At 37.4% G+C, this 7,911-nt stretch overlaps 1 long non-coding RNA gene across 1 annotated transcript; it reads right to left on the reverse strand.

Moving 5' to 3' along the window:
* Positions 1-865: 865 nt before the first annotated feature.
* On the reverse strand, positions 866-7,242 carry LOC136826446 (uncharacterized). Its single transcript, XR_010849607.1, has 4 exons — positions 6,966-7,242; positions 2,715-2,800; positions 2,237-2,350; positions 866-1,720 (listed from the first exon to the last, which is right to left on the reverse strand). It is a non-coding gene; the product is annotated as an uncharacterized lncRNA (long non-coding RNA).
* Positions 7,243-7,911: the final 669 nt, after the last annotated feature.

Below are 7,911 nucleotides of genomic sequence, written 5' to 3' on the forward strand. Positions count from 1 at the left end.
CAAAAACAAAATGTTCTTTATACTGTAACCCCAAACCATTACTGTCAGGCATAAGCAAAAATAAAATGTTCTTTATACTGTAATCCAAAACCATTACTGACAGGCATAAGCAAAAATAAAATGTTCTTTATACTGTAACCCCAAACCATCAATGACAGGCATAAGCAAAAATAAAATGTTCTTTATACTGTAACCCCAAACCATTACTGACAGGCATAAGCAAAAATAAAATGTTCTTTATACTGTATTACTGACAGGCAAAAAAAATAAAATGTTCTTTATACTGTAACCCAAAACCATTACTGACAGGCATAAGCAAAAATAAAATGTTCTTTATACTGTAACCCAAAACCATTACTGATAGGCATAAGCAAAAATAAAATGTTCTTTATACTGTAACCCCAAACCATTACTGACAGGCATAAGCAAAAATAAAATGTTCTTTATACTGTAACCCCAAACCATTACTGACAGGCATAAGCAAAAATAAAATGTTCTTTATTTATACAAAAATGTAACCCCAAACCATTACTGGCAGGCAAAAATAAAATGTTCTTTATACTGTAACCCAAAACCATTACTGATAGGCATAAGCAAAAATAAAATGTTCTTTATACTGTAACCCCAAACCATTACTGATAGCCACTGTAACCCCAAACCATTAGCAGGCATAAGCAAAAATAAAATGTTCTTTTCTTTATACTGTAACCATAAGCAAAAATAAAACCATTACTGACAAAGGCATAAGGCAAAAATAAAATGTTCTTTATACTGTAACCCAAAACCATTACTGTCAGGCATAAGCAAAAATAAAATGTTCTTTATACTGTAACCCAAAACCATTACTGATAGCCATAAGCAAAAATAAAATGTTCTTTATACTGTAACCCCAAACCATTACTGACAGGCATAAGCAAAAATAAAATGTTCTTTATACTGTGACCCCAAACCATTACTGACAGGCATAAGCAAAAATAAAACGTTCTTCATACTGTAACCCAAAGCCATTACTGGCAGGCATAAGCAAAAATAAAATGTTCTTTATACTGTAACCCAAAACCATTACTGATAGGCATAAGCAAAAATAAAATGTTCTTTATACTGTAACCCCAAATCATTACTGACAGGCATAAGCAAAAATAAAATGTTCTTTACACTGTAGCCCAAAACCACTACCGTGAGATGCATGGACTGTCTTTATGGGATTTATATTCCTTATTTTTAACACTGTTATTCTAACCGGCAAAGCAGGAATTCTTACCATCATTTCTACCATCTACTCCAGTCAAAGATTTATGTTAACAGCATTAGGTGACAAAACATTATATGCACATTCTGTGAAACTACACATGTGAACCCAAGTTGTTAATGTTGCACAAGCAGATATTTGTCTAGATCAGCTTACTTCAAGTTGAATGCAATACATGACAATATTACAGAACACAAATTATTATTTATCCAATAAATAAAAGTATGGCAAAACTGCAAACACTACCTAAATCCTAAATAAAAAATAAAATGAAACACATTACATGACAAGCAAATGCACTTATTAATAAGAGGCTAAAACAAAAAATATCCACAAAATTTTGACACTCCTCTTGGTCAGAATGGCCACCTTTAAAAAACAAAAAAGGGGTGCTGTGTTCCTTTGATTTTGAAACGTTCAATGAGTGGTTGCTTCCTGTTCATGCTGACAGTTCCTTTTTCTCAAGTCTACCTGGAAAGCAAAGAACATACTTTAGTACGCAATGCAACGCACGTCTGTCATCTCAACACAGTGCAATTTTCTTTTTCAAAATTAAATATGAAAATAAACCCAAGGCACTGTCAAACTTCTGTTCAAAAAGATATCCACAGAAATATAACTCTGCAAGAACAATGCTTCAAGATTTGCATGCTGATATTACCTTGGGAAAATTAAACAAAGATCTAGGGAGAGAAATCGCAATGCAAGAACACGCTACAAAAGTACCGGAAAAGGTTCTGAGGCAGCTGAGAAAAGGTTCAAATCGCCAAATGAGCTTGGGATCTTGAGAAATCTTCTGTGTCCTATGGGAAGGCCAAGGATATCTTAAAGAAAGGACATATAAACTACTAAACCAAAAGGGAACTGTCTAATCATAATGGCCACAGATTCACAAGCTTTGTCTTCACCCTCATTTAATACCAGAGTTGATCCACACTTAAATTTTCCACTTACAAAAGGTACAATTACGCGCAAATTCATACTTACTCATCAATTATAAAAATGAAGGCATCCACACACTGTGCTTTTCAGCCTAGTCAAATCTCTTCTCTTAGGGGACTGGCCAGAAGGTTCTCTGTTACACGAAGCAAAAATTTGCACCTGGAAAGGGAGAAGGAAGTTAACTGCCATGCTGGATGAGAAAGCAAGCAGTGACATAGAAAAAATTCCACTCATTTATGAATGTCTGGGCAGCTACTACCCAAACTGCAGAACATGGAAAGGTATGATATACAATGACCCTGAATCTTCTGATAAAGGGGAATTTGTCAGATATTTGTTGAAAACGATATGGAGATAGGGTATACAATAATTATATAATAACTAAATTTATTGGAAATGTTGCCAAGGATGTAGATAAAAATTTAACTTATCAGAAATTACCATAAAGGCCCAAGGTGTTGAATTACGACAAAGATGAACAAAGAAAAAATGTACAAAAATAAATAGTTTTAATTATAATTACCACTGCTAGCAGAAAGGATACAGCCTTGTCTGAAACCATCTGGAGATGCTAATGCGCTGTGCAAAGCGAGGGCCCATTACCCAGTTCTGAAAGAAAAATAATAGTATCAAAATGAAATCCACCAAACATAATATAGTAATTAAAGCAGAAAAACTAATGACACTTAAAACATACACAGCCACAAAGCTTCAGGTGCAAACTCTTTCATGTTCCCTCTACCTGAACATCAGGTTAGGTCAGTCAAGACTTTAATTGGTGTGCACAGTAATTACGGCAAAGAACAATTGGCATTTTTTGGGGAAAACCATCCCAGGAGAGAGAGGTCCAAATCTCATCTTGGAGGCAATCACTTGATTCAAACCCCAGAATACTGCAGGGTGTCAGGAGCTTCTGATGAAGCCTTTCAATTATGCCCTAGGTCCATAATGGACATTTGGTCTGTTTAAGAGAAGTTAGTCAAAATGAGTCACGGCGAGTCAATCAGAGTCATGAAGAGGCAGATTCAAAATGACTACGGTGAGTCAGTCAGAACGAGCCAAGGAAAGTCAGACTCAAAGCGAGCTTCAGTGAGTCAGGGTCAAAGCATGACACAGCTAGTCAGCCTAAAAGTGACTCACGGGAAGTCTAAGTCAGTCACAGCGAGTCAGTCAAAGGGAGCCACTGTGACAGAGTCAAAGCGAGCTTCGGCGAGTCAGAGTCAAAGTGAGTCACGGTGAGTAAGAGTCAAAGCAAGCTTTTGCAAATCAGAGTCAAAGAGAGTCACGGCGAGTCTGATTCAAAGCGAGCTTAGGCGAGTCAGGATCAAAGCGAGTCACGTTGAGTCTGATTCAAGGTGGTTAGCAGTGAGTCAATCAAAGTGAGTCACTGTGTTTCAAAGTCAAAGGGAGCTTTGGCGAGTCAGAATCAAAGCAAGTCACAATGAGTCAGAGTCAAATCGACTCACAGCTAATTAGAGTCAAAGCGAGCTTTGACGAGTCAGTCAAAGCAAGTCTAAGCAAGTCTCGGCGAGTAAGCAGTGCATCACGGTGTGTCAGATTCAAACCACTCAGTGAGTCATTCAAAGAGAGTCACGGCAAGTCACAGTCATAGCGAGGCATGGTGAGTCAGTCAAACAGACTCACGGTGAGTCCGACGCTTCGACGAGTCAAAGCGAGTCTCGGCGAGTAATGGTCAAAGCAAGCTTCGGCGAACAGTGCCAAAGCGACTCACGGCGAGTCAGTCAACAGCTCGTAGCTAAACTATAGGACTAAGCGTGCTTGTGACGATCCCAGGATGAGAGTTACGTCTTGAACGAAGCTAATGATATACCGATTTATTGTACAGTCTGATATGGTGAAGGGCTCAGACAGAAAAACAGACTGCCAGACACCGAGACAGAGAGGAAGTAAACTAACGTCATACAGAATAGGCGATATACAGACCTTTCACTCTTCACTAAATCTAACATTCATTTAGGGAGAATGACTTTTGATATCTAATTCTTTTCACATTCATTTAGGGAGAATGACTTTTGACATTAAATTCTTTTCAATATAAAAAAAATAGCTTTGGTAATATTACCTAAACAGCGAATGTAAAACAGTCCAGAGTAACGATCTGAGAGAGAGAGAGAGAGAGAGAGAGAGAGAGAGAGAGAGAGAGAGAGAGAGAGAGAGAGAGAGAGAGAGAGGAGTTTAAAATAAAATCAGAATCAGGGAGACGACGAATATGACAAATGGGCTAAATGGTAAATAGGCGGGTCGCCAGGACATATTTTTTCGATATTAAATTTATTTGCCGAAAACTATGAAGGATTCGGGTTATAAAATAGGAAACGTATATAACTGACTGTGCGATCAAGTGAATATATAAATAATATGTACAGCTAAAAAAACTCAGTTGTGTACTGTTCAAATGCAAAATGATCAGATTAACACTTAAACAGCAATAAAAAAAGGGACCACAGTATAGGCCCATGCTTCATAAAGAGCCCGCCAGCCAGCTACAACGAGATAAAATGAAATGATATTAAAAAAAACTTCGCATTAGAAACTGCGCTATCAGTAAAGAATGGTGCTGCAAACCCAAAGACACACAAACACACCAGTTCAGTAGGCCTACGATCCCCGACCTCCTTGACAGCGCCAAATAGACCTACACGCAATTGTAACAGCGCTGCGGGGCCTGCCCCCAAGAAAATCCAAATCGTAATATTAACCGTAATATTAAACAAGTAAAAACTGCGCCGAAGTTTCTTCGGCGTAATCGAGTTTTCTGTACAGCGCATAAGCAAGGCCACCGAAAATAGATTCATCTTTCGGTGTTCTTGGTATAATGCTGTATGAGCCGCGGCCCATGAAACTTTAACCACGGCCAGGTGGTGGCCTGTCATATATAGTTGCCAGAAGCACGGTTATGGCAAACTTTAACCCGTGTTCTCGAGGCCATATTGCTGTAGAAAATGAGCAGAATGTAAATTACCTTTTAATTTTTTTTTATTAACTTGGTGTGTTTGATGATTGGAGGGTGGATGACCAACATACCAATTTGCAGCACTCTAGCCTCAGTAGTTTTTGAGATCTGATTTATTAATTTCTGATGGCGGACAGAGAAAGTACGCACAGAATAAAGTGCGGACGGACAGACAAAGCCGGCACAATGGTTTTCTGTTAAAGCTAAACCATCAGTAACTGCAAAAGCAAAAGGCGAGGAGCTGGAACACCTCACGGCAGAAGTGTAACACCAACATGCTTGTTTAGCTGTTTACCAGGCCTTCATAGAAAAATGACAATGCAGTGAGTTGTATATTCATGTATATATGTATATTTGTGGGGTATACATGTACGAGTATATATGTATATTTGTGAGGTCACGGAGCAGAGAAACTGGAGTAAGAAAGATGGTCAAATAAGTTATGAAATTAAATGATGAATATGTATAGTAGGCTGATTCTAGTAGACGTTCAAGAACAAAATAGCTTGTCAATCAGAAACCTGAACTGCAATTTATTTTATATTCGAGGAGGTGCTTGTAGATTTTGACGTAGAAAGTGAGAAAAGGCACATAATTCCTTCATGATAACCAGCCCAAAATAACACCATATAGCCTAAACTGCAAACTCTTTCTCTCTCTCTCTCTCTCTACTACAACAATACTACGGAAATAATTCTGATGTTAAAACGGACGAAAAATAATAATAATAATAATAATAATAATAATAATAATAATAATAATAATAATAATAATAATAATAATAATAATAATGAAAGCATTATCACGAATCACAAAAACAGTGGTCATTATTCTCATGGGCCTAAACAAGGAAAGAAGCCGTGAGGTGCCGTAGGGATGTGGAAGCTATTATTCCTCCAAGGTGTGAAAGTGTGCTGTATGTGGGTGGGTATAAGTGCAGAGAATGAGCAAACCTACCCATTGGGGGCTGTAGGATAAGTCAACTTTGGGCCTAAAGGGCTTTTCAAATGACAACTCATAGGTTGTTGGCATTCACTGTAAGGAGTTTAAGCTTTATGGAGATGCCCTGGCCTGAATTAAGTGAATTGATAATGTTTTTATTTACATTTAGGTATCTGACAAAACACACAATCAGAAAATATCTATTGTGGACAAGACAAATAAAAAAAAATGGTTTCGACAAGTAGGCCTAGGCTACTCAAGCAGGCTTTCGTCTGCCTAGGTCTAAGAAAAAGAGTGTACTGAATATCCGAAAACAATAATACGAGAGAAATTTATAAAATATATATATAATATTAAAGTCCATTAACAACAAAATACATTTCTGAAAACTGACCTCGTAATGGCTCATTAAGTCAAGGGAAACTACTGTAATAAATGGAAATTTTGACAATTCCCCGTTTCGTAATTAGAAAGAAAATAAATCCAAACCTATTTCATATGATTTAGAGCAACGATAATACTGTAAGATCCAGGGAAATGAAGTGAAATTTCTCTCTATCAGAAAATGAACGCTTTAATTCTCACCCAATATACATTAACGTGTTACTGAGGACACAGACAAAACAACATATACTTCTTGACACATTCATATTGCGGTGAAATGTGTTTTTTTTTTTTATCATACTGTTAATAAAAAAAAAAAACTTGGGCCTACCCATCACAGAAAGATGGAACCCGTACGGTTATTAAATAGGCATATCCCATAGCAATAATAAAATTGAAATCGAACGAGATGAATTTTGACAGTCAAATTTGTCAAGAAAAAAAAATATATATATATTAACTACGATAACATACCCTTGTGTCCTTAACCAAAGTGACGGCGCGGCATTACCTACACAGAGCACTGCTCAATAGACACTGACCGAGTGTCCGACCAGTTGTTGCTGCTCTCTCTCTCTCTCTCTCTCTCTCTCTCTCTCTCTGAGAAAGAGTAACCAATAAGTAAACTGAAGAGTGATTTTAGTCATTATTCCTCCCAGACATAAGGTCGGTATTTCACTATTGAATCTAAAGCACTAGGGTCCTGGTAGCCTATACGTTAAGAAACGCTTAGACCTGCTCGCGATGGCTATGTTTGGGTCAAACTCCGCCCCTAAACACAAAAACAAGGAAAAAAAATCAAATTAACTCAGCCTTTCCTTCCTGCTCTAGCAGATATTGCTACTAAAAGCTAATGATTTTACTCATCTGCTCTGCCATCTGTGTCCTGATAGATAGGCCTATGCGTCACGAGACTCCGCCACTATAATTGAGTTCAGGCAATCTTCCAAACCACCAGTTCAGTCTGTTGCTCAGAGGAAGATTATCTTTCGATGCAGAGTCAAATAAAGAATATTACAGTAAAAATATTACCTGCTTTAGTAAAGTGAAACACATTCTTAAAACATATGCGGGCATAATCTCCGGTGTATGTAAGAAACGCACCAGTGCTTGTGCAATCAAGTCTATAGACCAATGTAGCCTTTTTAAACTTCATACATCACCCTCTTGTCTAGTAGTTGTCTGGTAATTTCACATTATGGGAAAACCGTTAATTTTTCCCTTGTATCGTGTTTTTTTTTTTTAAGCTCTAAATCGCTGAAAGGTACCCTTGTCTTAAATTATTTCAATAAAAGTACTGCGGCATGAAAGTAGTATATGAAACGAACAAAAACATTGGTCAAACACTCCTAAAATTTGCCACACATATTGCCTCATGGTAAAAGCTATTGAGGCGTCCTGTCAACGCAATTAATTTTGA

Source organism: Macrobrachium rosenbergii, chromosome 41, assembly GCF_040412425.1.
Source record: "Macrobrachium rosenbergii isolate ZJJX-2024 chromosome 41, ASM4041242v1, whole genome shotgun sequence".
NCBI classification, from domain to species: Eukaryota; Metazoa; Arthropoda; class Malacostraca; order Decapoda; family Palaemonidae; genus Macrobrachium; species Macrobrachium rosenbergii.